The sequence below is a fragment of the Podarcis liolepis genome, assembly GCF_965112155.1.
Source record: "Podarcis liolepis genome assembly, chromosome: Z".
NCBI classification, from domain to species: Eukaryota; Metazoa; Chordata; class Lepidosauria; order Squamata; family Lacertidae; genus Podarcis; species Podarcis liolepis.
Genome location: NC_139570.1, coordinates 8,515,991 through 8,536,104, shown reverse-complemented (window position 1 = coordinate 8,536,104; position 20,114 = coordinate 8,515,991). Strand labels below are relative to the sequence as shown.

The following is a 20,114-nucleotide window of genomic DNA, read 5'->3' as shown; positions in this document are numbered from 1 at the left end:
TTTCAGTCATGAAGTAGTAGAGGTTCCCTCACCCCATATTATATGGGATCTCCCCCCCCCCCTTTTTCCCTGATACTTCAGAGAATGATTTCACTGAGGACAAAATGTTGACTCGCATGAAGCTGATTGACTGCTGGCATAGAGTATGTACTCTCTCCCACTGCCAAAGCTGCCATTGCCCCAGTTCTCTCCACAAGCTACCGCAGGCCCCGCAAATACAACTACCAGGAACCCTAATGCTACTGCTGTATGCATGTCAGTTTAATGTGCATAATTTTTATAATTTCTGTAATGCATTCTGGTTACGTAATCTAGATTTTCTGCTCATTGAGTTTAAGGTGCTTCATTGGGGGAATATATAATTTATGGCACAGAATCTACAAGACCCAGCCAGCTCTCTATACTCACAAATGAAATAGCAACTTGGTATGATCTTCAACTGCATCAGCTCCCATCCACTAAGGCAGGGTGCTGCTATGCACAAGGACCCATTTTGTTGTTGTTTAGTCGTTTAGTTGTGTCCGACTCTTCGTGACCCCCTGGACCAGAGCACGCCAGGCACTCCTGTCTTCCACTGCCTCCTGCAGTTTGGTCAAACTCATGCTGGTAGCTTCGAGAACACTGTCCAACCATCTCGTCCTCTGTCGTCCCCTTCTCCTTGTGCCCTCCATCTTTCCCAACATCAAGGTCTTTTCCAGGGAGTCTTCTCTCCTCATGAGGTGGCCAAAGTATTGGAGCCTCAGCTTCACGATCTGTCCTTCCAGTGAGCACTCTGGGCTGATTTCCTTAAGAATGGATAGGTTTGATCTTCTTGCAGTCCATGGGACTCTCAAGAGTCTCCTCCAGCACCAAAAGACCCATTTACAGAGTCATATAAAATGAGCTCATAGCACCAAAATGTTGTATATCCTTTTTCGCTTGGAGAGAGAGAGAGAGAGAACACCATGCAAAGTTGTCACCATAATTTGCATTATTACCAGTTAAAGGTGGGCTATACTGTGGTACCTCGCAATACGAAATTAATCCGTTCCGCGAGTCTCTTCGTCTTGCGTTTTTTCGTCTTGCGAAGCATGGCTATTAGCGGCTTAGCGGCTATTAACGGCTTAGCGGCTTTAAGAAAAAGAAACAAACTCGCAAGACGTTTCGTCTTGCGAAGCAAGCCCATAGGGAAATTCGTCTTGCGGAACAACTCAAAAAATGGAAAACTCTTTCGTCTTGCGCGTTTTTCATCTTGCGAGGCATTCATCTTGCGGGGCACCACTGTAAATTATTTCAAATAAATAACTAAATTACTTGAAACTTTCTGTATCAGTGATTGAAGACGATTGTTCTTGCCTGGCGGTTAATGGTGGAAATACGTCTCTATACCTTTAGGCACCGGGTGATAACATTCCTCTTCAAACAAGCCTTTGGCTGATTAACATCCTATATCCTTTTAAATGTGCTTGTGGGAGGAGGAGGGTTATTCTTTTGTTTTTGCTCTTGTGTTTGAGTATTTTGGGTTTTTATCTTTTATGTTTATGATGTGGACCATCCTGAAATCTTCAGATAAAGATGATGATGATGCCATCAATATTTTAAACTTCTCCACAACAAGATTTGAACAGATTTCTATGCTGTTTTCTATCCCTCTCATTCAAAGATCAAACTACAAATGGCACTAGAATGCCTCACTGGAAGTTCTCTCTCCTCTAAACAGCCACTGCAAGGGGTAATCATGACCAGAGCCACAGTATGTAAAGTGGGGGGGGGGGCTGTCCACACATTCCAGAAGCTCTGGTTCTGATTATAATTGCAAACACTCCAGCTGCTATTTGTTGCAGGATAGATGCACCCATTATCTGAGACCTCAGGGTATAGAGTGGTATATAAATTTTATTATTATTATTATTCCCATTATAAGCAACAGGAGCATTTCTCTATGCCAAACAGCAGCTAGACTGTCTGGTCTGTGGTGTGTGAGGAAAGTGTTAACCTCCTATGTGCAAATACACACTATTTGGAATGAACTATTTGGAATAAAAGGGACGCGGGTGGCGCCTAGGACTTGCTGATCAGAAGGTTGGCGGTTCGAATCCCCACGACAGGGTGAGCTTCCATTGCTTGGTCCCTGCTCCTGCCAACCTAGCAGTTCGAAAGCACGTCAAAGTGCAAGTAGATAAATAGGTACCGCTCTGGCGGGAAGGTAAACGGCATTTTCGTGCGCTGCTCTGGTTCACCAGAAGCGGCTTAGTCATGCTGGCCACATGACCTGGAAGCTGTATGCCGGCTCCCTCGGCCAATAAAGCAAGATGAGCGCCACAATCCCAGAGTCGGCCACGACTGGACCTAATGGTCAGGGGTCCCTTTACCTTTATTTGGAATAAAAGAACAAAAAAGGATGCAACTTCCAGGGATGTATTTAGCGTCATGTCCAGTGTGGCCCACAGAGGAATCCTGAGTGGAGTTCTGCAACTAGAAATCCATAGGTCCAATCTGGCTCTGCTCTCATGAACACTTAGTTAATGGCTAGGGAAGAACCAGTGTGCTGCAGTATCCCAAGTGATGTGTATTGGGGCAAACATAAATAAATCTTAATTTGACATGTATGCTTATGGCATTTGATCAGAAATGAAACCTGTTTTGCAGCAGGAAACTTTGCAGCAGAAAACATAAATTGGCCTCAGGTTAAGGAACGATTCTTGCCCCCACTCCATAGAATCATAGAGTTGGAAGAGACCACAAGGGCCATCGAGTCCAACCCCCTGCCAAGCAGGAAACACCATCAGAGCACTCCTGACATATGGTTGTCAAGCCTCTGCTTAAAGACCTCACTCCAGTACCTATCTTGAGTCCCTCTTCTAGAATCTTAAATAAAATCATAAGACCATGGGTAGAATAAGCTCACGTTCAAATGTGGGGGCATATGAATTGCTGTTGAAATGCTTCCTGATGTTTCTGCAAATGTGGGTTAAGCAAAGACTCCCTCCCCTTCAAATTTAGCAACGAATAAACAAAACCATCAGTTGTTTTTTGAACGAATGTTACATTTTATTCTTTCAAAAATGCAACAAGAGTGCTGGCATTGTGCCAAGAATTTAAAGCCCCCTTAAGGAAATTGCTCAGTTTTCCTGTCGCTTGCAAAAGAGATGCAAAAGGTTATGTTTATTTAGGATGAAGATGGACTTGTCAAGTCACTGTGTGGTATGATCCTCATGGAAATGCTAATGCATTAAGTCTAAAACGTTTCTGCACTATCAACAGCTTCCATTCCACTCACCCCCTGGAGAACATAAATTGACAATAAATGATTGACATTCATAAATGTGCCTTCAAGCAGATTGGGGATAATTAGTAAAGCATGTGGATAACCACTCACAGAAGCCAATTGTGGCAAATCCACAAAATAAGGAACTTCCATTGCACATCCAGAGTGGCTTAGTTGTCTGAATCCTTCTTTTCAAAGGTTTCATGTGGGTTTGATTTTCCTCACCACATTCAAGCTGAACATCCTTCCCACTCTCCCAAACAAGACCTCTATGTCTTGACTTTCCGGGACCAAAGCAGGAATGAAATAGCATTCCTGATATCTCATGTCAAAGTCTAGGAATTAAGAGGCACTTTTATATTGCCTATACTGCAAAAACTCCCAGGGTTTTCTGAAAAGAAAAATATGCATAGTAATGGGGGTTCCCCCTTCAATTTGACTATGGAAGTCAGCAATGAAGGTGGTGGATATTGAAATGTTTAAAATGAGAACAGCAGCAACATTGTTGGCCTTGAAAAATTTGGGATTAGAAGATTGAGGAAGAATATAAGCAATTAAACTCTCCTCTCAGTACTTCCTATCTGATCTTCATTAGCTGCGAAACATTACTCAAACCCCTCAGCCTCTTCACTGGCTGCAATCCTTAATGAATTTACTCTCCCTGAAGCAATCTTCTTGACTTCAACTGAGTTAACCTGGTCTGTGGATTTGTAGGCAATCACTTGCTGTTCATATCTTTATGCTACCCCACCCAAAAGAAACAAGAAACGGATGTTGGCTTATTTCATGGGTGGATGTTCTGTATTATTTTATTAATACGATCGCAGCAAGTTTGCAATGGCCTTTGGCTGGAACAATAAACTTATGAACTAGAAAAAATAAAACCCTTAAATTAGGGGGAAAGTAGAAGTAAGGGGTTTCAAGGATAACTCCCACAGTATAATGTTTTATGAATGACAATGCTTTATGTTATCTGTCATGGGTATATTCAGTGTTAATGATACACCACATCTGGGATGTCAAAATGTATTAGAGCAATGAAGGAAAATGTAAACTAAACCCCACTGTCTTTAGAGTGGGAAAAGGTATCTAGGGTAGTACAGAGATTGCAGAAGCCCTCATGAATGAGTAATAAGTGTTTTAAGCTGGCAGCAAGAAACATACCTTATGCTGATAGCAAAGAATTGCAACCAAACCTTCTGGTGTTAATTAGGACAAAAGAGTGTTACCCACTGCAGAAATTGGTGATAAAATCCTCTGATTTTATTTACTGTGGAGTGCTATATGCTAAAAATTAAGCATATCAGTGACAGTAGTAAAAAAATAAGTAACATGACAACATCCAAATGGGCTGTTCAATGATAAATGTGTTTCTCTTGAAAGATTTTAAATGCAACAAAAATGTCAGAGAAACAAGCCAAAGGTAAGCATTTCCAAGTCCAATTGAATTCAGTAGAAAAAACCTATGTGCACAAGTAACATTCGCACTGAGACCAACGGGACTTAGATATGCTCAAAATCATGCCTATTACTTCCAACTTTTAGATCCCATTTTTAGATAAGTGTGTTTTGCACACACAAATACTAAGGGCTCATCCACACTTACCTTTCCTCCACTCTTCACAGGCATGGCCCATGATTTGAGGTTTCATGTCCAAGCACCCCCCTTTGAAGGTGACCCAGAAACTACAACTAATCCAGAATGCGGCAGCTAGACTGGTGACTGGGAGTAGCTGCCAAGACCACATAACACTGGTCTTGAAAGACTTACATTGGTTCCCAGTATGTTTCTGAGCACAGTTCTAAGTGTTGGTGCTGACCTCGGCCTCGGTCCAGTATACCTGAAGGAGCATCTCCACCCCCATTGTTCTACCTGGACACAGAGATCCAGCTCCGAGGGCCTTCTGGTGGTTCCCTCACTGCGAGAAGCCAAGTTACAGGGAACAGGGCAGAGGGCCTTCTCGGTAGTGGCGCCCACCCTGTGGAACGCCCTCCCATCAGATGTCAAGGAAATAAACAACTATCTGACTTTTAGAAGACATCTGAATGCAGCCATGTCTAGGGAAATTTTAAATGACTGATCTTTTAATGTACTTTTAATATTTTGTTGGAAGCCGGCCAGAGTGTTGGGAAAGCCCAGCAAGATGGGCAGGGTATAAATAATAAATTCTTATTCTCAGCGCTCTCCTTGCAAAACCCCACTCTTTAAGGCTCAAATGGAGCAAACAGCAATCTGTGGAAAACCCAGACTGACATTTGCTGTGATTCAGCATTAAAGAGCGGGTTTTCGTGGGGAAAGCTTGGGAAACAAAAGCAAACAAAAACCCTGGAAATAAAAGGCAAAAGGTATATGTGGATAAGCCCCAAATCCCTACCTTAAGTAGACAAATTTCAATTTTTTATAAAGATCTAGTTTATAGAAGTAAGAGGATCAACTAGTAAAGCTCATTATGGCAGGTGGAGGAAGACAGAAGGACCTGTTTAGTTAAATATATTATTGTAGGGAATGCACTAAATGGATCAGTGGCCTATGTAGATAGCATTGCCTGCATTTTCCATTCAACTTGATGACCTTAATTACTGTGACCAAGAGATGGAATTGAGGAATTGGCCTTTTGCAGACAGTGCTAGAATATTTGTTGGCTGCATTCTCTCCCTCAAAGTCCTTTTGTACTTCATAAAATTCACACCCATCTCACTAAAGGCCCTTGAACATTATTCTGGAATCGGCATTTATAAGCTTCCTTAGGAAACAGGGTGATTTTCAGTTTGATGTTCCTAGAAATTATTTGTACTGATGATGCGAATCCGAATGATCCATTTTTAATCAAGGGATTCCTGAAGTGAAGTACTGTGGTGAGAAGAACCAAAACAGATTGGTCTTTAGCCTTAATTAACATGACAGTCTCTCTCTCTCTCTCTCTCTCTCTCTCTCTCTCTCTCTCTAAAAAAAATGCTAAAGTCAGGCATTTAGGAAGAACCAGGAGCCTGGATACCCTCTGTAAATGCTTTCTGAGCAGAGTTCAAATGGGTTTTTTCCCCTTATACAAAGCTAGCAAATCTTTCTTTCCTGGGCTGTCTTTGTTCCTAACATTGTGGCCACTGTGGAAGGTCATCACACCTCCTGGCCACATCTGAAGTAGAGAGCAGTGGAGGGTCTGAAAAACACCAGGGCACTTGTTAGTTAAGAACTCTTGAGTCTCTAATGAAGTACTAAAAAGTTAATCACTGAAAAGGTGGCCTCCTAGGAGGATGAGAATATTTGGTTAAAAAGCAAAGCTTGGGCTGGAGGAAGGAGCAAATGCATCTGTTTGTTTTATTAAGAACTGCATAGAACATACTAGAGAGTTTAACTTAAAATATGCACAGCAACATGCCATGACTGAATTCATTGCTGTCTGACAACACAGACAATGCTCTAGATATGCAAAGTATTATATTTAAAATTATAGTTGCACTGCACATCAAAGGGGGGGAATGTTTTGTTCTTTGTTGCGACCAAAACAAAAAACCAAAAACCCACTCACCCCACCCTCACATTCCTGAGCTCTAAATTGAAAGTAATTTAATAGTCATATTTAAATGCATGAACATTATTTATAATGGGTTTCTGAAAAGCAGTTTGGCTGAACAAATGACAATAAAACAGTGCCTGAAACAAATTTACCTACCGTACCTATTATCAGTAAGCAGCTTATATTTTATGGAAGGATTATTTCACAACTAGGACAAGGCTTTCAGAATAGGGTTAGAAACACCAAACAGTTTCGAACACAAAGAATTACAAGTGCATCTCAAAGTACCAGTGTGCCATGGAAAAGACACACTTAATTTACTATCAAACATTTCAGCAGTCAGGGAAATCTGTTTGAGTCATTCTTACCAGGGATGACACATCTTCCACCCCCCCACCCCCTTTAGAGCAAAATATGGGCTGGAATACATTGCTTCTTGCTCAGTAGGAAGAAGTAATTCTGACATCATGTTTACCACAGCAACCTCTTACAAAAAACAATTCATGCCCTCAGTAATTCCTTCAGAATGGAAACCAGTCAGTTAAGGGTGTCAACCTGTAAACTATTTTTATGTACAGATAACAGTGCTGTACATGTTTTTACACGGCTTACAATAAAGGGGCCCATTCGGGGAAGATTTCTAAGTTGTGTGTGTGTGTGTGTGTGTGTGTGTGTGTGTTTGTCCTGCTTTACTTGGCAAGTATGTTTATTGCAGTTACTCTGGTGTTCCACTGTTGTTTCCTATTTCATTCCACTTTTAATTTGCATACCACCTTTTTATATTACTATACACAAGGAGGTTTACAAGCTGAAATGATGACAATGATGAATATAACATGTGGAAAGGGGATCCACTTCTCCTAACACTTAGTGATATGAAGGATGCATGTGCTGGGGAACTGTGGCTCCCTGGCACATATCCATTACGCGTTACGAGACATGTGTCTCATTCCTACACTTTTAAGTATTTTACTGCAGCAGAGGCGGATTTACGGGAGCATAACTGGTTCAGTCGCACAGGGTACAGAGACTTGGGGGTGCTGCAGCTATTACACAGCATGGAAGACAAGAGGCGGGGTGTGTGTGCCAAATTTTGGCATCACACAGGGTGTCACTGAAATTTGAGACCTCAAGGTCTGCCACCAACTGCAGCCACACCAGCCTACACTAGTTTAGCCTGTGTAAAGTGGCCAAAAGGCCAGAGACAACAAGTACAGCTTCCACTTACCAGGGAATTGTTAAAAATATTATCCTTGCAGTAGCTTCCTCCACACTCTCTGCCATGCTACTGAGCAAAACAGCAGAGGAAAGGCAGAGTAGAACAGGTACACCAATAACATACTGTCAGGGGCTGCCTCAGGTCTCAGCTCACAAAAGACCAACGCCAAGCTCTTCTTATATACAAGGATGTTTATTGCAGTTCATTTTTGATTCCACAACCGAGGCGCGCAGCCCCGCGTCTCTAACGTCAGACATTTGAAGTCCCCTCTGAGTCGGTTCCTCCTCTACACCAACTTAAGAGGCTTGTGCTAGACCACCTCTTCCTGTCTTTCCTTTTCCGCAGGGTCTTTCTGCCCCCCTGGGTTCCTTCCCTCCTGCTCTCTCCTGAAGCGGATTCCTCAGATGCCTGTTCCCCCCTCCTTCGTGCTTTGGGGCTAGGCTCCTCCTCCGGGCTTTCTCCATTTCCGCGCGCCTCCACATTTGAACTTGGCGCGTGTTCGCTACCCCTGACCTTCCTTTTGACACTTACACTACTCCCTGTACTACTCTCCGCCTCTTCCGGCAGGACGTCCTGCCCCGATCTCCTTCCCCTGTCTCTTTCCTGCTCCGCTCCGTGTGTCACACTGGGAACTCCCCTCTCTTCCCTTCGTTCCTGCTGGGAAGCCGGCCCCGATCTTCCACTCCCGCTCGGGGTTTCCCTGCTGCTTCCCTGCTCCTGGCAGGTCCCCCCTGTGACCCCCCTTGTCCTGACTAGGGGCGCCCCCTCCTGAGAATCCTCCGATTCACTTGAGAGACTCATGGAAGATCTCAAGTCATTGTCATCCTCTTCCTCACTGTCCTGGGATTCTTCCTCGTCGCTCTCCGTCTCCTCCCTCACCTGTGCCTCTGTCTCTGAACCCCTGACATCCATCCCCCCCTCGAAGCCCCCCCTTCCCCCCTCCCGCTGCTCGGGCGCAGGTTCCGGGGGCTCCGTCGTTGCGGAGGTCGCTGCCGGACACAGGTCGTCGACGTCGATCTCCTCTGCTTCCAGTTCATTGTTTGTGTACTCGAACCCATTGTCCTCTCCCAACATGTTCACGTCCTCCCCTCCCCCTGTTGCCTGGGTGGGGTCTGCTTGCCAAGGACCCACCCGCCACCTCATGCGCCAGTCCTCTTCTGGTTGGTCGTCCCACCAGTAAGAAGGGTCGGTGTCCACCCCCGAACACGATCCCCTTGGAGGGCTCGACTCTGGCGTCGTCTCCTCTGCGGAGGAGAACCCTCGGAAGGTGCTGGCGGAAAGTGTGGGCGTAAAAAGCCAATCGTCGAAAAACTGTGCTGGCATGGGCCTGTGTGGGAAAAGGGCATGGAACTCGTCCTTGAGGAGGGGTTCGTCCAAAGCGTAGTCCGGCACCCAACTGTTGGTGCTGGCCGGGGCGCCCTCCCTGGCGAGAAAATATTCTACTCCCTCTTCCCCCCATCTCGAGTCCAGAATCTCTGTGACCTCGTTGACTGGTTCGTCCTTAGGTGACCTCCCCCTCTTGGGCGACTCCCTGCTTGGTTCTGGTGCCGTCCCTGCCTCCTGAAATCTGTGTGGGGCCTTGTAGGGGGTGAGCACCGACCTATGAAAGACCGGGTGCATTCTGGAACCCTCGGGGAGGGCCAATCGAAACGCTACGGGATTGATCCTGGCCTCAACTTGGTACGGCCCTAGTTGCCTGTGTCCTAGCTTCTTTTTAGCTAACGACTTGGCCGGCACCGCTTGGGCCGCTAACCATACCCAGTCTCCCACCTGGATGTCTTCCCCCTCCCTCCTGTGTTTGTCCGCCTGCACCTTATAGGCTTGTTTAGCTAGCTCTAAATGTCTCCGTAGCTCGTCGTGCACCTCTTGCAATTCTGCTGCGAAATGATCGGCTTCCTGTGGCGCCCCCTCCTCCATCGTTACGAGCCCCGGGAAGGTTCTGGGATGCCTTCCATTGTTAGCGAAGAACGGCGTCACCCCCGTCGACGCGTGCTTCGTGTTGTTGTAGGTAAACTCAGCCATCGGCAGGTAATCCACCCAAGCCGCGGGTCGCTGATTGGCGTAACATCTCAGGTACTGCTGCATGATCGCGTTGACCCTCTCTGCTTGGCCGTTGGTCTGCGGATGTCTCGCCGACGACAGGTTGATTTTGACGTGCAGAATCCCTAGGAGCTTCTGCCAGAAGCTGGACACAAACTGGCGCCCCCTGTCGGACAGAATGGACCGTGGCAACCCATGCACCTTGAACACGTGGTCGATGAACAGTTTGGCTGTCTGCTCCGCTGTCGCCACCTTCGCGCAAGGAATGAAATGCGCCATCTTGGTGAACAGGTCTACAACCACAAGCACCGCCGTCTTGCCTCGCGAACTGGGCAGATCAGTGACAAAGTCCAGCGCCACCCTCTCCCACGGTTGCAGTGGCATTTCCAGCGGTTCCAGCAGTCCCGCTGGCTTCTGGTGCACTGGCTTGGACCTTTGGCACGTGTCACACCTGGCGACGTACTCCGCGACCTCCCCTCGCATCTGGGGCCACCAAAAGTCTCTGGCCACTAATTCCGTCGTCTTTTCCTTGCCGAAGTGGCCAGCGCTGGGTGCGTCGTGCAACTGCTGCAGAACCTTCGCGCGGAGATCGTCTCCCGGAACGTAGAGAGCACCTTTACGGGTCAGCAGGCCGTCGCGTATCTGGAACTCGTCGTCCTTCGCTGTGCCCCTCCGCACCTCTTCCATCTTGGACTGTGCGAACGGATCCGCCTGCAACGCGCGACGCACCGCCTCCAGGTCCACGGCAGCTGAAGCGCACGCCCACGCCTGCGGTGCAAAAATGTGCTTGGCTGCCACCGGTGTCGCTGCCTCGAGATACTGTGGTTTCCTGGAGAGCGCATCTGCTATGACATTGTTGTCGCCTGGGATGTACTCTATCCTGAAATCGAAATCTGCAAAGAACTCCGCCCAGCGTATGTGCCTCTGGCTCTGTAGCTTCGCCGTGCGCCAGTACTCTAGGTTCTTGTGGTCCGTGCGGACCTGCACGGTGTGCTTGGCTCCGATGAGAAAGTGCCTCCATGCCTTGAAAGCTGCGTGGATGGCCAGCAACTCCCTGTCCCAAATGGTGTAGTTCTGCTCTGACTTGCTGAGCTTCCGGGAGTAGAAAGCACAGGGCCTCCAGTTTCCCTGCGGGTCTTCCTGTAAGAGGACGGCCCCCACCGCTCTGTCAGATGCGTCAGTCTCAACCCTCATGGGCCTGCCAGGATTCACGTGTAGCAGCTGTTCTTCGGACGCGAAGAGACTCTTAAGTCTCCTGAAGGACTGCTCCGCTTGGTCCGTCCAGGTGAACTTCTTCTTCTTGGAGCTGAGAGTGTCCGTGATAGCTGCCGCCTCCTTGGCGAAACCCCTGATGAACTTGCGGTAAAAGTTGGCGAAGCCGACGAACCTCTGGACCTCTTTCCGATTTCGCGGGCTCTTCCAGTCCAACACTGCGCGGACCTTGGCGCTGTCCATGGCTAGTCCCCTGTCGGACAGCCTATAGCCCAGAAAATCCACCTCCGTCACGTCGAATTGGCACTTCTCCAGCTTGGCGTAGAGCCTGTGCTCCCGTAGCCTCTGCAGGACCTCCTTCACGTCGCTCTCGTAAGCCTCCGGCGATTCTGAGAAGATCAGAATGTCGTCGAGGAAACATACGCACTTCTTGTAGAGGAGTCCCGCTAGCACGTGATGCATAAAAGCTTGGAAAAAGTGGGAGCCATTTTGGAAACCAAACGGCATAACTCTGTATTCGTAGGTGCCCAACGGCGTGAACATGGCCGTCTTCCACTCATCACCCTCTCGCACGCGTATGAGATTGTAAGCTCCGCGGAGATCCAACTTGGTGAATATCTTCCCTTTCCGCACCGTCGCGAGCAGGTCGTCAATCTTGGGCATGGGAAAGGCCGCGGGCTTTGTCTTCGAGTTTATGAATCTGAAGTCTACGATCAGCCTCTTTTGGGGCGTGTCCTTCTTCTTCACAAAAAACACAGGACTGCCCCCTACAGCCTTCGATTCTCGGATGAATCCCCGCTGCAGGTTGTGATCTATGAACTCCCTGAGCTCCTGCAGCTCCTCCTCGGACATGGAATACAGCTTCACAGGCGGCAGCGTTGTCCCTGGCAAGAGGTCAATAGCGCAATCGTAGGGCCGGTGAGGTGGCAACTGGTCAGCTTCCTTTTCGCAGAAAACCTCCAAAAACCCCTTGTACTTGAGGGGTACTGCTTGCGCCATGCTGAGACGTAGCTGCTGCCCCTCCTCTGGGCCCTCCTCCTCCTGACCGGTTTGGATGCAATGCTGCGCGCAATAGGACGAGCCGAAGGTGAGCTGCCGCTGGTACCACGCCATGGTCGGGCTGTGCCTATCCAGCCAACTCATGCCTAACACTATAGGCGTGTCTGACAGGCGGGTGACGTTGAAACTGATGACTTCTCGGTGATTGCCAATCTGCATCACCATGGGCGGCGTCTGTTGTACCACTTGCCCCCCCCCCCAGCAGCTTCCTGCCATCCACTGTGACGACGTTCAATGGCAGCGTGGCTGGCAGAAGCTCTATGCGATGCTGCTTGACGAACTGCACCCCCACGAAGTCTGCGTTGCTCCCACTGTCAATTGTGATGGGGACCTCCAGGGTGCGCCCATTAGGTAGCTGGAGGGTTGCAGTGAGCTGCACTACAGGTTTGGGTGGCAGGGGGTCTGTAGGCTGCAAAAGCGCTGGGGACTGCTCTACTGACTCGCCTGGCTGTGCCCCAACATTGCTGATTCCAGCCAGGCATTCTCGTTTCCCTGAAATTGCTCTTCATGCTGTGCTGCTGCAGTTACTGTTGCCAAGGCTGCAGTGTGCTGCCGGAGCCTCTGGGGACACTCTTTCGCCATGTGCGTTGCACAGTCACAGATGTAACACTTCCTGTTCCCTCTAGGAGGCTTCTTCTTGACTGTTCCGGACGCTGGGGCTCCGGCCACTGACTGAGCCTTAGCACTCCCCAGTTCCATAGGCTCCTCCCCTGGCTGCAGCTGAGGGGAGAGACGCTGACGTCCTGGATCTCTGTGAAACAAAGGAGGCACTCTAGACGGTGCGTGAGGCTGGCTACCCCCCTCATTGCGCCAAGGGCGTTCTTCCTGGTGCACTCCAATGGCAAGCGCTCGCTGCACCACGTCTGCCAGGGTTTTAGGTCTGTCCCCCCTAGCCAGCTCGTCCTTCACAGGGCCAGATAGCCCCTCCCAAAATAAGTCTCTGACAGCCAGAGAATCCTTCTCCCATTGCAGCACATTCAGCAAGGCGAAAAAGCGAGCATGGTACTGACGTACTGAAGCCTTGCCTTGCCTTAAACCATGGATCTGCTGGCGTGCTACATCCACATCCACGCTAGACTGGAAGCAAGCGTCCATGCATTTGATAAATTCATCAGAGTCCCTTCGAGCAGGGCAATCCTCGCGCCACAGATTGCGCAGCCAAGCCCTCGCTTCCCCATGCAAGTGGGACACAATGAAACCCACTTTCTCTTCCTCATCTTTAAAGTCGTCGCGAAGCAAATGCAACGCATATTCTACGTCTGCTTTAAAACTGGGGTATTGCTGCAGGTTCCCATCGAAGTGGGCTACCAAGTTGCCCCCTCTTCTGCCCAGTGCTACTCCAGCAGCTTTGGTCCCCGGGAACCCCACTTGGCATGCATGATCCCACCTGGCTTGCAGATCTTGGCACCGCTTTTCCGCCTCTTCCCCCTTCTTCTGGGAGACCACTACCTCAGTGGTAAGCCGGGAGACTGCGTTGCGTAGCTCAGCTATCTGCTGCTCCATACTCATGGCTGCCAAACTTCGTGAGCTTTGCAAAAAAAAATTTTGCGTAGTTTTGGAGGGGACTTACTGTCAGGGGCTGCCTCAGGTCTCAGCTCACAAAAGACCAACGCCAAGCTCTTCTTATATACAAGGATGTTTATTGCAGTTCATTTTTGATTCCACAACCGAGGCGCGCAGCCCCGCGTCTCTAACGTCAGACATTTGAAGTCCCCTCTGAGTCGGTTCCTCCTCTACACCAACTTAAGAGGCTTGTGCTAGACCACCTCTTCCTGTCTTTCCTTTTCCGCAGGGTCTTTCTGCCCCCCTGGGTTCCTTCCCTCCTGCTCTCTCCTGAAGCGGATTCCTCAGATGCCTGTTCCCCCCTCCTTCGTGCTTTGGGGCTAGGCTCCTCCTCCGGGCTTTCTCCATTTCCGCGCGCCTCCACATTTGAACTTGGCGCGCGTTCGCTACCCCTGACCTTCCTTTTGACACTTACACTACTCCCTGTACTACTCTCCGCCTCTTCCGGCAGGACGTCCTGCCCCGATCTCCTTCCCCTGTCTCTTTCCTGCTCCGCTCCGTGTGTCACACTGGGAACTCCCCTCTCTTCCCTTCGTTCCTGCTGGGAAGCTGGCCCCGATCTTCCACTCCCACTCGGGGTTTCCCTGCTGCTTCCCTGCTCCTGGCAGGTCCCCCCTGTGACCCCCCTTGTCCTGACTAGGGGCGCCCCCTCCTGAGAATCCTCCGATTCACTTGAGAGACTCATGGAAGATCTCAAGTCATTGTCATCCTCTTCCTCACTGTCCTGGGATTCTTCCTCGTCGCTCTCCGTCTCCTCCCTCACCTGTGCCTCTGTCTCTGAACCCCTGACACATACCTTCACTTCTTTGGATTACATCACAAATGCAAAGGCCACAAAGACCCACATCTGGAATGTGGACTGTTTGGGGCTCTATATGAGTGTCCTGCATCTTCTGCAACTGGCTTGTGCCCCATCAGAAGCCTCAAACAGACACGCCTTACTACCACCTGAGATGAGAATGGCAACAGCCTGTTTACACCGGACGTTAGACTTATTTTAATATGACCTTCCCCCACAGCTAATCTAAATACTTTGGGTCAGTGTTTCCCAAACCTGGGTCTCCAGCTGTTATTGGACTACGACTCCCATCATCCCTGACCACTGGTCCTGCTAGTTAGGGATGATGGGAGTTGTAGTCTACACACAGCTGGAGACCCAAGTTTGGGAAACACTGCTATAGACCTAATATTTAGCATATAAAAATGCTGTCCACTGAAACATGTTGGTTTCTTTTTAACTTAGTTGCCATTCAAGCAGCATCTGTTGTTTAACTGTAGTTTTATTGTACTTCTATTTTTTGCAGAAAAAGTCAAACGCAGCAGTTTGACTTCACCCCCAAGGCGCACTCTACTGTCTCTCAAGACAGATGGATGGCAACAACATTGTGTGTGTGTGTGTGTGTGTGTGTGAACCTCGTTATTGCATTTGAAGGGAAGTATAATTTTAAGTAATAAATATTACTAACAACAACAATAAATAACACGCTGTACTGGGGTTAGTTTGCAGAGTCAGCTCCTGATCATCAAATGCTGATAAAACAGGTAATGAGAATACATGCATATGAGCCAGCCCAGTAAGGGTTTTATGTGTGGGTTCAAATATTTATTCCTATGAGTGTGTGTGTGTTTCACACCCCCACCCCCACCCCAGTCTTATATGCACTGAATTAACAACACTGATTTCAGTGGCTCTTAGGGCTCATCTGCACTTTCATTTGTCTCACTACCTTCCCTCCAGGAAAACCCGTCGTTTAGCACTGAATCAGAAAGTGTGGCAATTGGGTTTTCTTTGGATTGCAGTCTGTTCTGATTTAGTGTTAAAGAGTGGGTTTTCCAGGGGAAATTGGCAGGGCAGAGGCAAAACCACTTGGACCTGTCCCTAGAAAGCATGGGACAAACAGAAAACCATTCTGAGGGTGCAGAAGAGCGCAGCTTGACTTAGGTAAACTCCATTTTAAGAAATGTTGGTTGCAATATAAATTTCCAGGGCAGAAACAGAAGATTTATAGCAAAAGCATACATTCATAAACTCTTGATTTGGCGCAAAAAACACACACACCCTCTTGTATAAACAAGGCAAACTCTTTCAGTTGCCAGATACAGTGCAAGGTTTTACCCAGAACATCCAAATGGAGAAATCTCTCCTAGCTTGGTTCCGGCTGGGTCCTTCAAGAAGATACAGCTGCTGTATGAAGGGTAAAGCTGAAAGATGAGTGGATCTAGTGCTTGCTTACTCAGAAACACTTTAAAGCTCAGAACAGGAGAATCTCTTTTAATAGCAGGGTTCACTTGATTTGATTGCTTACAGTGAATTTTGTAAAATATGTGGGAAAGGCAACATCTGGTTTGGTTTATATCAGCTGTTTACACAGAAGACACTGGAAGCTACCACCTGAAAAAATATTATAATCCTCATGCAAAGGGAACTTGTCTCAGAGTACTGTAGGACACATCAGAATCTGCAGTTAGCTAACTTTTCACCTCTGGGTGCTGCTACACTTGGGAATAAATAAAAACACGAATCCTTTAAGAACAGCTCAAATGTAATTTTTGTTTTAGGAAAACATACATAGAACTATTCTGAAAAGTGATGGGTCTCTTTAAACTTGTCTTTTTTGATTCATCCTCTATCTTTCATTTGCAGTTGATCTCTGATTAAACAATCACCAGGCTATTGTGGTTAGGAAGACTACTGCAACAGTGCATTGCTAAAAACTGCGCAAGCATAAAAAGCAGGTAGTAGTCCTTTGTGCCGATTTTTAAATCCATTGATCTCTTTGATAAATCAGAACTAAAACAGAAAGACAAAGATGTTGTTTTCTAGGAATGATAAAGTCAGAAATCAACCTTCTAAGGTCACAGTCCCAAGCACATGTTAAGTAAGTCCAAGGAAGTGAGTTGAACTTCTAAGTAAACATGGATGGGATTGAATTTTAAGAGGTGGCTTTACACAGGTCCAATTGCCAAGGGTAACATGATGAGTATGGGGGTAACATGAAGGAAGTGGCAATCGCTTCCTGCACTGTCTCGAAAATCTGAAGAGAGAGTGTGGCGAAATTAAAGGGATTACAATGTGGCTGAATTCATACTGAAAAAAATGCTGTATTGAAAACAATATGCCGTTCCTACCTGTGATTTTTGATCTGTAGGGACTCATTCACATGTGCAAATCCTCTGAAGTCTACAGTCATGTGATTATCACTTATGTCAGAATGGTCTCTGTCCAGTTACAGGCATCACCTACTCTCGGTTTTTAAGGAGTGGCTACATGCCTAGTAGTTGTCTGCTTCCACTTCATTTTCAAAAAAAGGCCCTCTGAGTTTCCTTCATCTTTACTGTCTGTTAAATGCTGTCCTTTGAAGTGGGTGGGGGATTTTGAGAAGCCACAGACGAAATGCAGTACAGTTTCAATTCCAAATCCTGGCTTAAAACGAACACCCTCTTAATTGCTTGTAGGGCATTTGCTGGCTGGGATTCCGGGGGTTTTCCCCAGCCAATTCTTCAAGCAAACTACAAAACTACACAGAATGCCAGTGAAATTGTGAAAGCTGTTTACCCTGCATTTCTGAAGATGGAGCAATGCTAAAATCAGTGCTCAACATCTTCTAAAGCTGGGATCTCCAATGTGGCACCCATGGGCACCCTGAGACAGCCACCTTTCCATTTTTCTTCTGTTAAATTAGTAGTCTATGGTCTTCACAACTGTTTCTTGGATTTCCAAATGTGGTCCTGGGCTTAAAATGATTGAGAACCTCTGTTCTAAAATTCTCAAGTTTTAAAGCACTAAACAGGCTGTGACAGGATTCCAGAAAATGTGCAAGAACACATAAAAGAAAAGAAACTTCTGCCCTCAATTTCATAATGAAAAGTCAGTTTTGTGGACTTTTTGGCTGACCTGATCTTCTTCTATGGCATTTGGAGAACCAGTGCAATAACTTTATTTCCAAATTCTTTCAAAACCTCAGCACAGATATGTCTTTAACAGCTTTCACTTGTCTTTGTAGGAGGCAGGGTGGAGTATTTGTGGAAGGTGAAAGAAAACCATAGAAGTATTTATGTGAGATTGGTAAGGAACCGTCAAATAAATCCCAGGATCAGGTTGTTACCATGCAAACACATATTCTCCCAGTCTTCTCTTTCATATAAATCCCAGGATCAGGATGCTACCATGCAAACACATGTTCTCCCAGACTTGTTTCTAGGTCCAGCCTTTGTTTTTGTACTTGTACTTATATTTGCCTCCCACTGATGTATGATTTCCTTCTATAGGGTACTAATGTTCCTGCTCTCCTGTTTTGTTACAGACGTGTGGTGGTTTTATGTCAACTTTATATTTTCTGTTTGTTCTCCATACAACTGAAAACAAAATAAAAAAATGTTTTTAAAAATACAAATGTACTTCTTTTGGCTGTGAAAAATAAAAAATAAACAAACAAGTTTCCTTCAACTTTGCAGCCTATTAAATGTATTTCCTTTTAAGTGGGAACATGACATGATGATACTTTGGTTAGAGTGGGTTCCTTAAAATGATGACTCACAGAGGTACATTTAAAGCGCTTGAGAATCAATTCTTTTCATAAGTTCTTAAGCATTATTTCAAGCATGAAATGCACTGGTTAACTAGCAAGTAATAGTGAAGGCATATCCATGTAATAGATGCCATAATATTTTCCTTTCAAAAGCCCAGCCCTCGACTGAGTTGGAAAACCCCAGTGTTGGGTGTTAACGATGATGCTGAACATGGCATGCAGCACTATTATATGCTATCAGGAGGAAATATCTTCTGCAGCTGTTGCATGAAGAGGAGGTACTCAGACTCAGCAATGGGTTAGTGAATGTTGCTGTCCACTACAGCAGGGGTGGGGGACATTTTTCAGCCAAAGGACCATCCCTTTCTGGCCTACCTTCTTAGGGCCACACGTGTCAGTGGTAGGTGGGACCAGAGGGAAAACTGGGTAGAGAATAAATGTCAGGGTGGGTGCCCAGAGCAGGTCGGTAACAACTCAGACGGTGTCAGTGAAGTTAATGAGCTTTATTCAAAGAAACAAAACAGCTCAGGAGGCCAGGCCCAGTGAGTACAGCAACTCTTCCCAGTAGATGTCCCATGGAGGTACTCAAATGATAAGTGCAGGTTCTGGATTGGTTCACTCGGGGAGAGGTGGTCCTTCAGGCTTTGTGGTCCTGAGCCATTTAACGCTTCATAGGTCAAAACCTGCACTTTGAATTGTACCCAGACACTAATTGGCAGCCAGTGCAGTCAGGCTAGGATTGGCATTATACACTCAGTAGTGGAGCCAACATGAATAAAATATTCAAGTGTGTGTGTGTGTGTGTGTGTGTGTGTGCGCGCGCGCGCACGTGCGCGCAGGCAAGCCCTGCTCCATATAATTGACTGACCTTGGCATCTAGGAGTTGGCTCCTATGTGCCACAGTGAGTAAACTGGCCAGCAAATTCTGCACCAGGCGAAGTTTCTTAACTGTCTTCAGAGACAGTCTTATGTATAACATTGAAATGTGTATAGCATTGCAATAATCTAACCTAGAGGTTACCAGAGCACGGATAACAGTAGTTAGGCTATCTCTGTCCAGATAGGGATGCTCTTGGGCCAGCAGCCAAAGCTGATGGAAGCCATGCTACCAAGGCCACTTGAGCCCCAAGGGATAGCAATGAATACAGAAGAACCCCTAAGTTGCATATAAAAACAGACTACAAACAGTGCATTTTTTGTTTTAGGTAAAAACACAGTCAGCTGACAGTGATATCAGTCATTCATCTGCATGCTGAAGAATGTATACAATGCCATTGTGATATAATAATATTAGTAAACACATATTGCATCCTGCGAACAGATATGAGGGGTGTGCAGCAGCTCTGTGTATGCCTAACATTATGAAACAAATTGGAGTGATTTTGGGGGAGGTTCTGACTATTCTGAGCCAGATCGCACAGTTGACAAGTTATCTTGAGTCAGATCAAAAACTCCCTTAACTTCAGAGTAGCTCTGTAGCCTCAGCTGCCCACAAAATGTGCAACCATTTGTTTTTGTTTTCCAAAACTCAACAAAACCAACAAACCCAGAACTTGAGAGGGAAAATGGTGGTGGGATCTTTCATCTTGAAAGACTGGTTTAGCTTTTAATCACAGTGAATTATTTTCCAAGGGCATTCCAATCACATTGATTTGGGGGAAGAGATTTAAAACGGTGCTTTAGTTTAGTCTATGCAAATCAATGAAGATATTGTCATAGTATCCCCCTAA

General features: G+C 46.8%; 2 long non-coding RNA genes across 2 annotated transcripts in view; both read right to left on the bottom strand.

Moving 5' to 3' along the window:
• The window catches only part of LOC310698931, an 83,438-nt gene extending 82,943 nt beyond the window's left edge, over window positions 1-495 (bottom strand). Inside the window, exon 1 of the long non-coding RNA XR_014521834.1 lies at window positions 409-495. This is a non-coding gene — a long non-coding RNA (uncharacterized lncRNA). The remainder of the gene's footprint in view (window positions 1-408) is intronic.
• A 2,513-nt stretch (window positions 496-3,008) lies between these two features.
• LOC310698878 overlaps window positions 3,009-20,114 on the bottom strand; it is a 142,162-nt gene continuing 125,056 nt past the window's right edge. Inside the window, exons 6-7 of the long non-coding RNA XR_014521764.1 lie at window positions 5,947-6,098; window positions 3,009-3,638 (exon numbers count right to left, since the gene is read on the bottom strand). This is a non-coding gene — a long non-coding RNA (uncharacterized lncRNA). The remainder of the gene's footprint in view (window positions 3,639-5,946; window positions 6,099-20,114) is intronic.